General features: G+C 45.9%; 1 protein-coding gene across 2 annotated transcripts in view; it reads left to right on the top strand.

Annotated features, from left to right (window-relative positions):
* KCNIP3 (potassium voltage-gated channel interacting protein 3) overlaps positions 1-18,373 on the top strand; it is a 79,652-nt gene that overhangs the window by 29,121 nt on the left and 32,158 nt on the right. The window lies entirely within an intron of this gene.

Genomic DNA, 18,373 nt, shown 5'->3' with positions numbered 1-18,373 from the left:
TTAAAACCAGCCTCTCCTCTCACACATCTTTAATAATTCAGCTCCTAATTGTCTCCAAACGCAAACCTGAAAATGCCAACTCAGGGCCTTCCTCCCTTCTCTGGTCCTCCTATGGCCCTCCCTGCCCGGGGGTGGGGGGGTTCACTCAGTTTCTGCTGCAGCCCCTGCCCCCTACTCGGCCTGTGATCACTTCCAGGAGGGACCCGGGCTCGCTGGGTTCCGGTGTCCCCCCGATCTGACTGCTGTAGCCTCAGGGAGGGGCACCTGGAGCAGCGGAGATGCCCGGCTGAGAGGAAGCAGGAAAAGGAAGGTGTGGCCGACGCCCTGCAGTCGCCGAGGAACGGGAGGGAGGTGTGAGGACACGGGACATATCGGGGTGCCAGGGAAGGCCACCCAGCCTGGGTCCCCGGACGGGGAGCGGGGTGGAGCCTGATCCCTGCTACAGCATCTCCTGGGCACCAGGGCTTCTTGGCTGGTGGTGCTCTCTGGCGCCCCCTGGGGGCCATCTCCATAAGGGGAGCCTGGGGCGGGGGCGCGGCAAAGCATCTCATGCGGCCTGTGTGGACTGGGTCCCAGCACTGCCTATCTGGGTGACCAGGGGATACTAAAAACCCCATTCTGGGCTTCCCTGGGGGTCCAGTGGTTAAAACTCTGCGCTTCCAATGCAGGGGCCACAGGTTCGATTCCTGGTCAGGAAACTAAGATCCCACATGCTGTGCAATGCAGCCAAAAAACTCCCCCACCACTCTGAGCCCCACTTCCCGTCTTCCTCGAGGTCCAGCCAGGTTGACACAGAAGTGCTAGGAAGGAGTTGCCCACCCCCTCAAGCAGAGCGTCTTACTGGGCCAGGCCTGACTGGGGTGGACACCACGGCGGGGGAGCAAGGAGGGACCAGGGATGATGGTCTGTCCTAGGTCAGCACCCGCTGCTGCAAAGGAACCACAGGCCAGGGTTCCCATCCTCGTGAGGACTCTGGGTTGGTCCCGTGTGAACCTCCAAGACACCCGGCCCTCCAGTCCCAGGCCAGGCTGAGAGCACCCAGTCGTATTTTCACTCTGCACGTCCTTGAGTTTGTCCACCAGGTGCTGTCCTGAGCTCTAGAGACACAATACACAACAGAGAACTGGACAAGTCAAAATTCCTCTAGAGATTTTTTTTGTCTTTTGTTTTTTAATTAATTTTGCTGTGCAGGCTCTTAGTTGTGGCATTAGAGATCTTTAGTTGTGTCATGCGAACTCTTAGCTGCAATATGTGGGCTCTTAGTTCCCTGACTAGGGATCAAACCCACGTCCCCTGCATTGGGAGTGTGGAGTCTTAGCCACTGGACCACCAAGGATGTCCCCCTACTAGAGTTTGTGTATATGTGCTTAGTTGTGTTTGACTCTTTGTGACCCCATGGACTGTAGCCCACTAGGCTCCTATGTCCATGGGATTACCCCCAGGCAAGAATACTGGAGTGCATTGCCATTTCTATCTCCAGGGGATCTTCCCAACCTAGGGATCAAACCTGCATCTCCTGCATTGTGGGCAGATTCTTTACCAAGTCACCAGGGAAGCCCCACAAATATGGGATTTTAAAGTCAAAAGGCTGGATGGAAGTTGTCCAGGGCAAGCCAAGCATGAACACCAAGATTTAAGGGTCTCTGGCTCCTGTGCCCACCCCCTGAGCTTGGCCCCTGGCATCTGCAGAAGGGATCAACTGTTTATTCTGTCCTGAAAAGCACTTATCTATGTTCCAGACCTTCATTTTGTTCTACCCACTGATCAAGACGAGGCCCCCAGATGTTTACAGGTTTATGGGTCTAGAGGTGGACCCATGATCCAGCCAGCCAGTCATGGAGGGAAAACTCCCTAGGGCAGGGCAAGCACCAGGCCCAGACTGGGGCAATGAGAGCCCTTCTCAGATCTTTTGACAATGTGTGGCCCCAGGTCTGGAACAGAGAAACTGTGACTTACAGGCCTGGTGGCTTCTAGCAACCCCCCTCGCCCCTCCCATCTGTGTTCAGAGGGGGCCACAGCAGAACAGAGCTAAGTGTAGGCATGAGGTCCTGAGAGCAGTGCCAGGATGACGGGCAGTACCCAAGAAGCACAGAGATGCTGGTCCCAGAAAACAGATCATGGGCAAACCCCATGCCCTGCCCACACCCCATCCACTGCCCCCACCCCCCACAGGGCTGGGTCCACATGCACTTGACAAGCAGATTTGGACACAGGCTCAGTATGTGAGAAAAACCAATGACATTAAAGAGAGGCATTAAGCTCAATGAAATTCATGCATGCTCAGTCATTCAGTTGTGTCTGATTTTTTGTGACCCCATGGACTATAGCCCACCAGGCTCCTCTGTCCTTGGGATTCTCCAGGCAAGAATACTAGAATGGGTTGCCATGCCTTCCTCCAGGGGATCTTCCCAACCCAGAAAATGAACCTGCATCACTTATGTTTTCTGCATTGGCAGGTGGATTCTTTACCACTGAGCCACCTGGGAGGTTCTCAAGCTCAATGAAATAAAGACTCCCAAATCAGCAGAATTACTAAGACAAAACAAAAGTATACAACAGAATGAGTATAATTAATATTCTCAGAGACCCAAGAAGACATTATATGCATACAAAAGAATCAACAATCTTGGAAGTGAAACTATAATTGCTGAAACCTAGAAAATTTCATGGATGGGTTGAATAGCAGAATGATTACCCTGAAAAGCAAGGCACTATAGCCTAGAATTTTTTTTAAGTGATATATACTAAAAAGCAAAGAGATGAAAATATGAAACATAAGATCATGAAAATATGAAACAAAATAAGATCATGGAAGAGAGTTCAACTCTCCAATTGAGAGTTCAATTTCCAGGAGTTCCAACTTTCACCTAAAAGGAGTTCCAGAAAGGAGGTATTGGCAGAACAGAGAGGAGGAAATATTAATAGAAAAATTCGGAGTGTCATTTCATTTAATCTTTTCAACAATGCAGTGAGGGCCCCAGAGGAGATGGGAAAGGGACTTTTCTAGGGCCCCATAGCTAGAACTAGAATCTGCTCTGGGCCTGCCTGACTCTAGACCTGGACTCACACTCAGACACGCTGGTTACTCCCTAGAAGCTTATATGGGAGAACAGTTCCTCCAAGTGTGGACCACGGGATATTAATATGTGTTCCATGAAAAAGGGTTCTGTTGCAAATGCATTTGAGAAACACTAGGTAGAGGAGGTTTAACAGAGTGATGCACTCTTTCTATTTTGAAGGCAATGTGGTGGCTAAGCGCCCTGGTTGGCTTCAGAATCAGTCAGACTTGGGTTCTCAATGCCTCTCTGCCTCTTTTTTTTTTTTTTTGTGAGGGTTGGGGAGACATTTTGTGCCACTACCCTACCCTCCCAACCCACCAGGCCTCGCTTTTCCCATCTGTTAAATGGGAATCATAATTACATCCTTGATATCCCTGGCTGTCTTCCAGGTTTTAGGGGCCACAGGAAATGATAGCTGTGGAGCTGCTCCTAATGTGTAAGGTTGGAAAGATATGACACATCCTGTATCCCATGAGTTCTCTCACTAAATCCTCCCTCTACTTGCTGTTTCAGGATATGATGGGAGCTGTACAGACTCAATGTCCTACACAGTTTAGCAGTTTGGACTCCAGTGTCTGTTCTTTTGGTAAACATGTGAGGGATGAGAAGAGGCCAGGATGCTGGCTTCAGTGACACCTTGGGCAGCCCCATGCCCCACTCTTGAGCCCTGGACATTGCGGTGCAGCAGGAGGCACCCAGAGAGTATCCCTCCTGCTGCTGGGGGGCAGTAGGCTGTGTGTGCTCCCTGCACCCCATCAGGCTTCTGCCAAATAGCATTATTTAAGTGAAGTTAGTTGATTTACTGTGTTATATAAGTTCAGTTCAGTTCAGTTCAGTCACTCAGTCATGCGACCCCATGAACCACAGCACACCAGGCGTCCCTGTTCATCACCAACTCCCAGAATTCACCCAAACCCATGTCCATCGAGTCGGTGATGCCATCCAGCCATCTCATCCTCTGTCATCCCCTTCTTCTCCTGCCCTCAATCTTTCCCAGCACTAGGGTCTTTTCAAATGAGTCAGCTCTTCGCATCAGGTGGCCAAAGCATTGGAGTTTCAGCTTCAACATCAGTCCTTCCAATGAATATTCAGGACTGATCTCCTTTAGGATGGACTGGTTGGATCTCCTTGCAGTCCAGGGGACTCTCAAGAGTCTTCTCCAACACCACAGTTCAAAAGCATCAATTCTTCGGCACTCAGCTTTCTTTATAGTCCAACTCTCACATCCACACATGACTACTGGAAAAACCATAGCCTTGACTAGGCAGACCTTTGTTGGCAAACTAATGTCTCTGCTTTTTAATATGCTGTTTAGGTTGGTCATAACTTTTCTTCCAAAGAGTAAGCGTCTTTTAATTTCATGGCTGCAATCACCATCAGCAGTGATTTTGGAGCCCCCGCAAAATAAAGTCAGACATTGTTTCCACTATTTCCCGATCTATTTGTCACGAAGTGATGGGACTGGATGCCATGATCTTAGTTTTCTGAATGTTGAGCTTTAAGACAACTTTTTCACTCTCCTCTTTCACTTTCATTAAGAGGCTCTCTAGTTCTTCTTCACTTTCTGCCATAAGGGTGGTGTCATCTGCATATCTGAGATTATTGATATTTCTCCTGGCAATCTTGATTCCAGCTTGTGCTTCCACCAGCCCAGTGTTTCTCCTGATGTACTCTGCATATAAGTTAAATATGCAGGGTGACAATATACAGCCTTGACAAACTCCTTTTCTGATTTGGAACCAGTCTGTTGTTCCATGTCCAGTTCTAACTGTTGCTTCCTGACCTGCATACAGGTTTCTCAAGAGACAGGTAAGGTGGTCTGGTATTCCCGTCTCTTGAAGAATTTTCCACAGTTTATTGTGATCCACACAGTCAAAGGCTTTAGCATAGTCAATAAAGCAGAAATAGATGTTTTTCTGGAACTCTCTTGCTTTTACGATGATCCAGCAGATGTTGGCAATTTGATCTCTGGTTCCTCTGCCTTTTCTAAAACCAGCTTGAACATCTGGAAGTTCACAGTTCACGTATTGATAAAGCCTGGCTTGGAGAATTTTGAGCATTACTTTACTAGCGTGTGAGATGAGTGCAATTATGCAGTAGTTTGAGCATTGTTTGACATTGCCCTTCTTTGGGATTGGAATGAAAACTGACCTTTTCCAGTCCTGTGACCACTGCTGAGTTTTTCAAATTTGCTGACATATTGAGTGCAGTATTTTCACAACATCATCTTTTAGGATTTGAAATAGCTCAACTGGAATTCCATCATCTCCATTAGCTTTGTTCGTAGTGATGCTTCCTAAGACCCATTTGACTTCACATTCCAGGGTGTCTGGCTCTAGGTGAGTGATCACACCATCGTGATTATCTGGGTCGTGAAGGTCTTTTTTGTACAGTTCTTCTGTGTATTCTTGCCACGTCTTCTTAATATCTTCTGCTTCTGTTAGGTCCATACCATTTCTGTCCTTTATTGAGCCCATCTTTGCATGAAATGTTCCTTTGGTATCTCTAATTTTCTTGAAGAGATCTCTAGTCTTTCCCATTCTGTTGTTTTCCTCTATTTCTTTGCACTGATCACTGAGGAAGGCTTTCTTATCTCTCCTTGCTATTCTTTGGAACTCGACATTCAAATGGGTATATCTTTCCTTTTCTCCTTTGGTTTTCGCTTCTCTTCTTTTCACAGCTATTTGTAAGGCCTCCTCAGAAAGCCATTTTGCTTTTTTGCAGTTCTTTTTCTTGGGGATGGTCTTGATCCCTGTCTCCTATACAATGTCATGAACAATGTCCATAGTTCACCAGGCACTCTGTCTATCAGATCTAGTCCCTTAAATCTATTTCTCACTTCCACTGTATAATCATAAGGGATTTGATTTAGGTCATACCTGAATGGTCTAGTGGTTTTCCCTACTCTCTTCAATTTAGTCTGAATTTGGCAACAAGGAGTTCATGATCTGAGCCAGAGTCAGCTCCCAGTCTTGTTTCTGCTGATTGTATAGAGCTTCTCCATCTTTGGATGCAAAGAATATAATCAATCTGATTTCAGTGTTGACCATCTGGTGATGTCCATGTGTAGAGTCTTCTCTTGTGTTGTTGGAAGAGGGTGTTTGCTATGACCAGTGTGTTCTCTTGGCAAAACTTTATTAGCCTTTGCCCTACTTCATTCTGTACTCCAAGGCCAAATTTGCCTGTTACTCCAGGTGTTTCTTGACTTCCTACTTTTGCATTCCAGTCCTCTATAATGAAAAGGACATCTTTTTTGGGTGTTAGTTCTAAAAGGTCTTGTAGGTCTTCATAGAACTGTTCAACTTCAGCTTCTTCAGCATTACTGGTCGGGGCATAGACTTGGATTACTGTGATATTGAGTGGTTTGCCTTGGAAATGAACACAGATCATTCTGTCATTTTTGAGATTGCATCCAAGTACTGCATTTTGGACTCTTTTGTTGACCATGATGGCTACTCCATTTCTTCTAAGGGATTCTTGCCCACAGTAGTAGATATAATGGTCATCTGAGTTAAATTCACCCATTCCAGTCCATCTTAGTTCGCTGATTCCTAGAATATTGACATTCACTCTTGCCATCTCCTGTTTAACCACTTCCAATTTGCCTTGATTCATGGACCTAAGATTCCAGGTTCCTATGCAATATTGCTCTTTACAGCATCGGACTTTGCTTCTATCACCAGTCACATCCACAGCTGGGTATTGTTTTTGCTTTGGCTCCATCCCATCATTCTTTCTGTAGTTATTTCTCCACTGATCTCCAGTAGCATATGGGGCACCTACCGACCTGGGGAGTTCATCTTTCAGTGTACTCTCTTTTTGCCTTTTCATACTGTTCATGGGGTTCTCAGGGCAAGTATACTGAAGTGGTTTGCCATTCCCTTCTCCAGTGGACCACATTCTGTCAGACCTCTCCACCATGACCTGTCCGTCTTGGGTGGCCCCACATGGCATGGCTTAGTTTCACTGAGATAGACAAGGCTGTGGTCCATGTGATCAGATTGGCTAGTTGTCTGTGATTGTGGTTTCAGTCTGTCTGCCCTCTGATGCCCTCTCTCAGCGCCTGCCGTCTTACTTGGGTTTCTCTTACCTTGGACATGGGGTCTCTCATCATGGCTGCTCCAGCAAAGCCCAGCCGCTGCTCCTGACCTTGGACGTAGGGTAGCTCCTCTTGGCCGCTCCTGCAGCCGCTGCTCCTCTGTCGCACATCCGCCACCGCCGGCGCAGCTTATTATATAAGTTACAGGTGTATAATATAGAGATTCACAATTTTTAAAGGTTACACTTCGTTTGGGCTTCCCAGGTGGTGCTAGTGGTAAAGAACCTGCCTGCCAGCACAGGAGACGTAAGAGATGTGGGTTCAATCCCTGGGTCAGGAAGATTCTCCTGGAGGAGGAAATGGCAATCCACTCCAGTATTCTTGCCTGGAAAATCCCACAGACAGAGGAGCTACAGTCCGTGGGGTCGCAAAGAGTCGGACACGACTGAGTGACACTTTCATTTTATGAGTGATAGCACATGCTGCCGTGGTTACTATAAAGGAAATAAACCAAAACACACCAAACGCTCCACTGCCCTAGAAATGAAGCCCTGTCCCAATTCAGGCTTGACTTGGGCGCCTGCGGCCCTGCCTCCCTGGGCTATGCTCCCTCTGATCATGATACCAGCTCACCTTCAGTCCCACACACCGCCACCCTTCTGCCCCAAGCTTCATAGCTTGGCCCATCGCCCTGAATCCTCCGCATAACCTTCCTGGCCTTTAGACCTTTCCCATCCAGGCTCCCTCTGAGAAACCTGGTCTGGACCTCGCGTCCAAGCCGGGAGCTCCTCTGATGTATTTCTCCCGTCACAGTCCTTACTACTCTATCATAACTGTTTCATTGTCTGTCTCCCCTCGAGAACATCAGCTCCTTGAGGCCAGTGGCTGTATCTGCTACGTTTACCGCTGTATCGGCCAGACACAAGGTAGAAAATAAAATGCATGTTGAATGCGTAATGCATCAAAGAACCTAGGCCTCTTCTATTCTGAACTCTTATGACTGTCCAGATTGAAGGAAGAATCAAAACCATTTTTCCTCCTCTGGTCCCTGACCTCTCCTCTTGAGGGCCTCACAAGTATCCATCCTCAGGGACTTTCCTGGTGGTCCAGTGGTTAAGACTCTGCGCTTCCACTGCAGGGGGCACGTGTTCGATCCCTGGTCAGGGAACTAAGATCTCGAATGCTGTGCAGTGTGAGCGAAACAAAATTAATAAATAAAATACCCGTGGCTGATTCATGTCAATGTATGGCAAAAACTATTACAATATTGTAAAGTAATTAGCCCCCAACTAAAATAAATAAATTTATATTAAAAAAATTAATAAATAAAATAGAAAGAAGTATCTGCCCTCAGTCAGTCCGGCACTCTGAGAAGGAGAGTTGGCTATTTCCAGGGACCTTCTCAGAGCACCTGTTCAGGTTAGCATCTTGATGCTTTTGGAGAGTAGTGGGTGGGGAAGTCTGCAGCCTGTGTTGTTTGCAGTTGTGTCTGGGGTGCTAATAGGGATGTTGAGGATGACATGCTATTATGTACGTCGCTGCCCGGGGCTTCCCAGACAGCACTAGTGGTAAAGAACCTGATGTAGGAGACATAAGAGACGTCGGTTCGATCCCTGGGTCAGGAAGACCTCCTGGAGGAGAGCATGGTAACCCACTCCAGCATTCTTGCCTGGAGAATCCCATGGAGAGAGGAGCCTGGCGGGCTACAGTCCATGGGTCTGCAGAGAGTTGGACACAATTGAGCGACTTAGCATGCACATGTCAGTGCCTAGAAGACTGGTGCTCAGTAGATGCCCTCAAGAGATGAAGATGCTGCTATTACAGTTATCACCCAATTCCCTCCCCTCACTGAGCTCAGGGGGGAGGGCGGACAGCTTGAGGCCATAGGCTGGAGACCAAGACGGGACTCAGATCCTGGGCTTGCAGCCCCCGCACCCTGTCTGGAGCTCTGGCTTCTCCCCTGCTGTTTTCCATCCCAAGGTTTTGATTCCCAAGTCATCCATCTGTATCCAGCTGACCAGGGCATTTGTAATAACATACCTCCCCGAGCTGCCGGAGGCCACCACAGAAGCCGAGTAAACAGCGAGCCGGGTGGAAATTCCCCAGGACACCCTTGGGCCCTTGGGTCGAGTTCAAACAAAGAAATACTTGTGTCCAGACATCTTTACAGATCAGCAACAAAGATGTGATTTCAGAGCACTTAGCCTCGTTGTCATAAAACATGAGGATTGATGACCCCCTGTGACTGGGGCGAATGCCAGGGGGAACAAGCAGACTCCGAGTTGGCCAGCGATGCTTCCTGGGCACCTTTTGTGTGCAGAGACTCAGCCTTGATTCAGCGCTGCATTAAAATACCGTGGCACTGGTCAGTATGGCCGTAGAGCCCCTCGTTGCTCGGAGCGCTCTCGCATGCATGGATGCACCTGAGTCTCATGACAACATGTGAGGGGGGTGTCCCTGGGATTAAAGAATGTTTTCCCACTTTGGATATGAAGAACTGAGGCCCAAGGAGGTGAAAAGCGACATGACGTAGGCTGCACAACCCTAGAACTCCTGACTCACCATTACCCTGTCCTCTTGCCAACACAGAGAGGTGGGAAAGCCAAGTTCAGCCGAGAAATAGAAATGCACCCAAATAAACTCACAAATAACATGGTGGACATTATATAAACTCCAAGGGTTTCAAGACTTCCCTGGTGGTCCAGTGGCTAAGACTCTCGCTCCCAATGCAGGGGGCCTGGGTTCAATCCCTGGTCAGGGGACTAGACCCCACATGCCACAACGAAGACCAGGGGCAGCCAAATAAATTCATTCTTTTTTTTTTAAGATGTTAAGTTTTAAAAATCCAAAAACAAACAAACAAGCAAAAGCAAAAAACAAAACAAAACAAAACCTCCAAGGGTCTGAAGTGAAGTTGCTGAGAAGAACTACGGCTGTCCCTATCTGGTCCTGTCATTTTGGAGCTGGCTGGTTCCCCTGGGATGGAGCTGGATGAGGTTAAGAAAAGACACAGGAAGAGGTGAGAAGTCCTCCAACTGAGGAAATCTCCATCACAGTGGACCAGTGAGTAGGATAAGGGGCTCTAAGAGCATGATGCCCTTAAGCATTCCATCACTCATGTAATATTACTAGACTCTGAAGCCCCTGGGGCGATAGATGGGGCTTTGGATAAGCCTTCCACAGGGGTGGAAGCATGAAGAGAGATCCTCTCCTTCTGACCAAGGTGGATCAAGCAGGTCAGTGGGCAATCAAAAGCCCGTTTTCCCCTCAAGTAGGCAGTGAGGGTTCCCCTAGCATGGTGACACTGAAGATGTGGGCACTTGGTCGGGTTGTTCAGTTCTCCCACGCTTTCCAAGTCTTTCCAGACCATGAGAACCATGGGACCTAGAATTGTTTAACTAAGCCGCATGAAGTTCTTTCCTTCCAGAGACCGCTGGCCTTGATTCTGGCCAAGATGCTGAGAGATCCCAGAGACTCCTGTGGTGGGCAAAGACTTACTCCTAGAAGCTGGTTCCACGATGGGGAACTTCATTTCTTTAGTACTCCCTGTATAACGTGTCTAAATGAAAAACTCTCTCGGGTTTAAGCTCTGAATGTCTTAATCCTTCATTGTGAAGGACATTTTTTGGGGGGAGGGTATATAATTATAGGTTGGCCCGTTATTCCTCCTAGAGTACTTTGGAAAAAAATGTTATTCCACTGTATTCTGGCTTGTGTGGTTTTTGTTGCAAAGTCTGCCGTCATTTGTACTCATTCCTCCCCACCCACTGGATGTCTTTTTCCATCTGGATGCCTTTAAAGTTTTCTCTTTACTTTTGGTTTTCAGCAGTTTGACCATGACATGCCTAGCTGTGGTTTTCTTTGTATTTATTCTGCCTGGGTTTTGTTGAGCTTGTTGAAACTATGGTGTGATATCTTTCATCAGTTTTGGAAAATTTTCTTGCCATTATTCCTTCAGATTTTAATTCTGTCCCCTTTTCTCTCTCCTCTTATTTTGGGACTCTGTTTACACATTTGTTAGGCTTTTTCAACTTTGTCCTTTGCCCACATCTTCCTTATATTCGTTCCAGGCTTTTTTTTTTTTTTTCTTTCCATTCATTTTTAGTTCATTCATATTTACTATAATTATTGTCACAGTTGTATTTAATCTGTCATTTTACTACTTGTTTTCTAAGTGTCACTTTTTTGTTCTCTTCCTGCTTTACTGCCACCTGGTGTGTAAAACAAATTTTTTTTAGTGTACCATTTAAATTCCCCTATTGATTTTCAAAACTATTATTTTGAGTTACTTGCTTAGTGGATCTTCTAGGGATTACAGTATACATTTTAATTTATCACAGTTTACCTCAGAGTAATATTAAATTAGTTTCAATAAAATATAAAAACTTTCCTCCATATATTTTCTTTTTCTCTCTCCTTTTTTTATCATTACATATGTTATAGCCATATATGTTACAAGCCAAAACATACAGTGTTATAATTATTGGTTTATGCAAACTTATGTCTTTTAAAGAACTTAAGAGTAGAAATTTTTAAAACTATATTTATACAATATTTAAATTTATCCACATAATTACAATTTCTGGCACCCTTTGTTTCCTTTTGTGGATTTGAATTATTTTCTTTCAACTTGAACGTCTTTCTTATGTATTTCTCATTAGGTAGTTCTGATAGTAATGAATTCTCTTCATTTATCTGGGAATGTCTTTATCTTCATTTTTGAAAGATGAAAAGTGCAAGTTGCTCAGTCATGTCTGACTCTTTGCAACCCCATGGACTGTAGCCTGCCAGGCTCCTCTGTCCATGGAATTCTCCAGGCAAGAATACTGGAATGGGTAGCCATTCCCTTCTCCAGGGGATCTTCCCCACCCAGGGATCAAATTCCAGTCTCCTGCATTGCAGTCAGATTCCTGACCCACCAGGCAAGCCTTTTTGAAGGATAGATTTTGCTGAATAAAGAATTCTTGGATGATAATTTATGTTTTCTTTCAGCACCTTAACTATGTCATTCCACTGCTTTCCAGCCCCCATTTTAAAAAACACTTATTTTGTATCAGGGTAGTAGACACAACTTAGCAACTGAACAACAATAGCCAATTAACAATGTGGTGATAATTTCAGGTGAACAATGAAGAGACTCAGTCATACATACACATGTATCCATTCTCCCCCAAACTCCTGTCCCATCCAGGTACATAACATTGAACAGAGTTTCCTGTGCTATACGGTAGGTCATTGTTGGTTATTCATTTGAAATACAGCAGTGTGTACATGTTCATACCAAACTCCCTAACTATCCCTTCCTCCCAGCCTCCATAATTTTGATGGGAAATCAGCTTAAATTCATATTGTCATCTGTGTATGATGTGTCCATTTTCTCTTGCTGCTTTTGAGATTTTTTTCTTTGTATTCCATTCGACTATGATGCGTGTATAAGTGCGGATATCTTCATGAGTATATTTTGGATTATTTGAGCTTCTTGCATCCGTAGATTTATGTTTTCCATTAAACTGGGGAACTTTGGGCTATTATTTCTCCAAATATTTTTTCTGCTCCTTTCTCCAATTCTTCTGGGACTCTCATCACATATATGTTGGTATGTTTAATATTTGTCCACAAGTATCTGAGACTCTTCATTTTTCTATCTGTTCTTTGTTTTAGTAATTCCTATTAATCTGTCTTCAATGTTACTGATTCTTCTGCTAGTTCAAATCTGCTAGTGAACCCCTCTAATGAATTTTGAATTTCAGTTACTTGACTTTTAATCTCCAGAATTTCCATCTGGTTCTTTTATATTTTCTTTCACTTTATTGAGATTCTCCATCCACTAAGTCATCAGTCATATATTACTTCAATTTTTAAAATAGGATTTCCTTAAGTTCTTTGAATATATTTTAATAACTACTTTGAAGTCTTTGTCTGCTAAATCTGGCATCCTATGATACTCAGAGACAGTTTCTTCCTCTTTTTTATAATGTTTTTTATTTATTTAATTTGGACTGTGCTGGGTCTTCATTACTACAGGGGCTTTTCTCTAGTTGAGGCGAGTAGGGGCTACTCTCTAGTGGCTGTGCGTGGGCTTCTCATTGCAGTGGCTTCTCTTGTTGCAGAACGTGGGCTCTAGGGCACTTGCCCTTCAGTAGTTGTGACACTCGGGTTCAGTAGTTGCAGATTCCAGGCTCAAGAGCTGTGGTGCACGGGCTTAGCTGCTCCATGGCATGTGGGATCCTCCTAGATCAGGGATCAAACCCATGTCTTCTAGATTGGCAGATGGATTCTTTACCACTGAGCCACCAGGGAAGCCCAGAGACAGTTTCTTTTGACTGTTTTGCCCCCCCCCCCATATATGAGCTGTATTTTCTTGTTTCTTGGTATGACTTTTCACTTTCTGTTGAATATTGAGCCATGTGCAGCTATTTAGCAGATGGAATCAGCTTCTATGGGCCCCCTGTGTTGTCAGGGTTGGAGGCAGTGAGAGGCAGATGTGGATTCCAATTTGTTCTCACCTTCACTTCATGTCCAGTTTTGTTTTGTTTTTCCTATCTTCTGGAGCTGCTGACCTACAGCAACTTCAAGGATAGGCAGAGGGACCACCTTCCATAGACTTCTTCCCCCACTGCCACAGTTGTGTAAGGACTCATTCTTATAATTAAGCCCTTATTCCATACCACTTATGGTGGTATGCTTCCCTTACCAAACCCTAACTGACACAAGATCCCAATTCTCTGTTAAAATTTAAACTTCATCTTTTCATTCATCTCATCTATTTCTTTTTCCATATATAAAAATATTAATTATAGTTATTTTGAAGTTCTTATCTGCTAACCCCGGGCCTCCCAGGTGGCACGAGTGGTAAAAAAAACCCACCTGCCAACGAAAGAGATGTAAGAGGTGTGGGTTCAATGGCTAGATTGGGAGGATCCCCTGGAGAGGGCATAGCCACCACTCCAGTATTCTTGCCTGGAGAATCCTCATGAACAGAGGAGCCTGGTGGGCTACAGTCCATGGGGTCGCAAAGAGTCAGACACGACTGAAGTGACTGAGCATGCATGCATGTGTGCTAACCCCGGCATCTGGGTCATCTCTGTGTTCTGTTCCTGTTAACCCCATGATCGGCCACCTTTTCCGTCTCATGTTTAACAATCTTCCATTGCAAGGCGCACACTGTAAATGAGATGCTGCAGATCCTCTGGATTAGTTTCTCTTCCTGTAAAGAGTGTTAAGCTTTGTTTTGGCAGGCAGTTAAATTCCTGGCAAATCTCACTAATTCTGTCAAAGCTTACTTTTTGGCTTTGTTAAGGCAGGTCTGTTTCAGCTTTTTTCCTCATTTATAGTGTCGCTGTTTTCTCAAGGTATGGTCTTAACCCCGAAGTGTGGCTTTCGTGATCTCAAAGGAAAGCACAGGGATTCACCAGTGTCCTCCGTTTTGGCTGGGCGAGAACCTCAGTATTTCCTTGGAGCTGTGTGACCTCTGAAATCTTTGTTCAGCAATCAGTCTTCCCAGCCGCTATTTTCAGCAATTCCTCTCAAAGTTCCCCTGTTCATGTACAGCCTGAACTAAGGACCAGGGGAGAGTTTCATATAGATTTTGGGGGCTGATCCTTCACTGTGTCTTCTTCCTTTCCAGATCCCTGCCATCCTTAAATCACGGCCACTTAAGCAGTTCTGAACTCTGATTTCTTTTTCCTCTACCCAGTGTGACCACCAGTGCTGGGAGGTTTTACTGCACTTCTTCAGCATTTTGGAAAATACGCTCAGGGATAAAGATGAAATGAATGTGGGGATCATTTAATGTGATTCTGTCTCTCAAGGACCATTATCCTGTGTTAATTGCTGTCCAATGCCCGCATAGAGTTATTTTACATATTTTTTTCCAGTTGTTTTCCATGGTAAGAGAGGTCTGATGCCAGCTATTCCATTATGATTGGAACTTCCTTTTCTGCTCTCAAGGGAGCTGAGAGAGATAGTGGCATTTGTATGGTTAAAAACACAGACGTATTCAAGCTCACCCATATTCCTCCTTGGCCTCTGAGAGTCATTAGGATGTGCAATAAATCCTTTTTCTGTAATAACAACAGAAGCTACAGCCCTCAAAGGGGCAAAGGACACTGTTCTAAGTGTTTTACATGTACTTATTTTACCCTCACACTCACTTGATGTAGATATCACCATTCCCACTTATGGTTGCAGAAACTGAGTCAAATTGACGCTAAGTTACTTGCCTAAGATCATATGGCTAATAAGTGGAGAAGCCACGGTTTGAACCGATGCAGCCTGACTTTGAACTGTGGTGCTGAAGATGACTCTTGAGAGTCCCTTGGACAGCAAGGAGATCAAACCAGTCAATCCTAAAGGAAATCAACCCTGAACATTCATTGGAAGGACTGATGCTGAAGCTGAAGCTCCAATACTTTGGCCACCTGATGTCACAACTAAGACCCAGTCAAATAAATAAGTAAATAAGCAAATAAAATATTAAAAAAAAAAAAAGAAGAAGCTGATTCCTCTGCAGAACACTCACCGGGACCACCCACAGGGTGAGGGCTCAATAAATACTTACATCACTGACTTATCTAAGCCCCACCCAAGGAGAGGCCTATCAGTAGGGGCCAATGAGACGCAATCTGAAGCCTTTTTAAAACTCTGCATTGGAGAAAATTGATTCTCTTTATTTAATATCTCTTTACTCAGCAGGCAGATGGGTAACACCTTGGACCTTGGGCCTAAGTACTGTAAACAGAAGGTTTTTGTGCAGACGGTGTTGCTTGTTTCAATATACTCCTTACCTTCTCCCTGTTTAGAGAGGGCCACTTGCTGTCTTAAGGCTTCTGCAGCAGTCTCTGCTACACTAGTGTTCTTACTCCTCTTGCTAGCAACTGGTTCAGGGATGGCATGTGAAACAATTCCAGCCAATGAAACATGAGGGATTGTTCATGAGAAGTTGAACAGAAAAGTCTTCCCTGCTATAAGTAAGAGACATAGGAAGAGATGGTCCCTTCTTATTTTCCAGGATATTCCAGGGTGTGATGTCTGGAACTAGGCATCCATCTTGTGATCATGAGGTCAGTCTGCTGTGGATAAAAACAGACACACTGTAGCTTGCAGTGTAGGTAGATACAAGAAACCAGATCTTTAAAGGTACTGTTGAATCTGAGCTGACTGTCCCTAGAGCCAGCCTCCTACTGGACTTCCTGTGTGTGACATGATATAGTTCCTTATGGTTTAAGCTAATGAATGGAGGTTTTCTGTTACCTGTGGCCATAAACCTCTCATATTTCATCTGAAGTTGGGCTGGGACAGAGATTATGTGAATAGGTTCTGTGTGGTCCCACGAGTCTGTTCGATTGGAGGGCTTGGGCAATGAAATAAGGCAAAGAGAACTGGACCCCCTTTCTGTCACTCCCTAGGTGGTCCTGGCTCTGAGAAAGCAAGCTCCTTCAGGAACAAGGTCCCTCATGTGTGTCTTAGGATGCTTTCACATCCGTCAGCTTGTCAGATGCTCATAGCTCACAGTGTGATAGGCAGGTAAATGTCATCAAGTGACCCCATTTTGCAAGAAGGAAAGGAGGCTTGGAGAGGTGTAATCCCTTGGCCAAGTCTCCCAACAGGTCAGGGTTGCAAATAGGGACTTGGCCCTGGTTCACATGACCAGCCTCAGCTTAATGTAGAGACTAACAAGGGGGAGGAGGCCAGGAAAGTCACCTCTGTAGACATGACATTAAGCTGAGACTCAAAGAATGGCTAGGGTGGGTGAAGAAGAGGAGGAGGGAGGGCACTAAGGCTCAGGGAAGAGCCTGCTCAGAGACCTGGGGATGGGAGAGGCCTGGTAGCTGCGGGCATGGGTGGGGTCATGTGAGCAAAGGAGAGGTGCAGGAGCCTGACCGTATGGTCTAGAGGGATAAGGTGGTGCTGAATTACAATCGCAGGCTCTGAGAACTTCCCTGGTGGTTGAGTGGGTAAGAATCTGCCTTCCCATGCAGGGAACACGGGTTTGATCCCTGGCTGGGGAGCTAAGATCCCACGTGCTGCAATTAGAGAAGGCTGTACACTGTGGCTAGGACCCAATGCAGCCAAATAAATAAGTATTTTTTAAAAAATCACAGGCTGTGGAGCTGGACTGCTTGGGTTCAAATCCTAACACTGTGGTTTATCAGCTGTGTGCCCTTCAACAAAGCATTGACCACTCTATGCTTTAATGTCTTCCTCTTGTCAAGAGATCGGAATCTGTAGACAAGTTACACTGAAGTGCCTGGTAATGGTAAGTGCTCAGAAGATGTCAGCAGCTCTCATGGGGCTTGTTAGGGATTTTGATCTTTGGTCTGTGAGTCGTGGAGAATTCATTCATCAGGACCATCTTGGTCGCAAGGGACAGCAACCCAGCTCACATCGGCTTAAGCAACAATAGGGGGATTTATTGGCTCCTCTAACTGGAATAAATAGGTTTGGATGTGCCATCAGGGACAGCTGGATCCAGGCACACAACACTGTCAGCAGGACTCAGTCTCTTTATCTCCACCCTTTGCTCTATTTTCTCATGAAGTGACTACATTCTCAGGCTTGCTGTCCTCACATGGTGGCAGGAGGGCCAATTATCTGTCATAGTAAGAGAGAGTGCTTCTCTCTTGTCCCAGGGCCAGTCCCATGGAGGTCTCTCATCACCCTGGCTCCCATGTGGTGCCCATCCTTGAGCCAATCACATGATAGTGGAGCGGTATTATGGAGTTGGAAAAGAAGAATCATTGCTGTTGGACCAGTCATGTCCCCAAACCTCTGAAATTGCTGACCTGAGGCTGGCAGGGGCAGGAGTTTCCTGCCCCTGACTGAAATCAGGGTGCTGCTACCGAATCAAAGGGAGGAATACTGAGCAGGCAAACACAACCAGGCTTGAGTCAGAGAGACACTGGAGGTTTCAAGCAAGAGAAGGACCTGATGTTCACCTTGAGATGATCACTCTGGCTGCTGAACGGAGACAGGACAGAGTGGAGGTGGGGGGGCTTGGAGGGCAGTGTCGGGGTCCAGGAGGAAGGGATGATGGTGTGGCCAGGCTGGTGGCAACCAGGAGCAGAGATGGAGGAGGAAGAGGCACGGTGCCAGGGCTGAGTGACAGACTGGAAAGGAGCGGGGACAGGCAGAGCCCAGTCTAAGAGGCAGGGTTTGGGCCTGAGCAGCCACAACAGGGAGCTTGAGGAGGAACTGGTTTGGGGTGAGATTGCATGATCAGCTTTGGCTGCACTGCATATCAGGAGCCCTGGGACATTACAGGGAGGAATCTTAG

This window comes from Giraffa tippelskirchi, chromosome 4 (genome assembly GCF_054371585.1).
Source record: "Giraffa tippelskirchi isolate mGirTip1 chromosome 4, T2T-mGirTip1v1.2.pri, whole genome shotgun sequence".
Taxonomy (NCBI): Eukaryota; Metazoa; Chordata; class Mammalia; order Artiodactyla; family Giraffidae; genus Giraffa; species Giraffa tippelskirchi.
The sequence above is the reverse complement of the archived record's forward strand: the minus strand, read 5'-3'. Positions and strand labels throughout refer to the sequence as shown.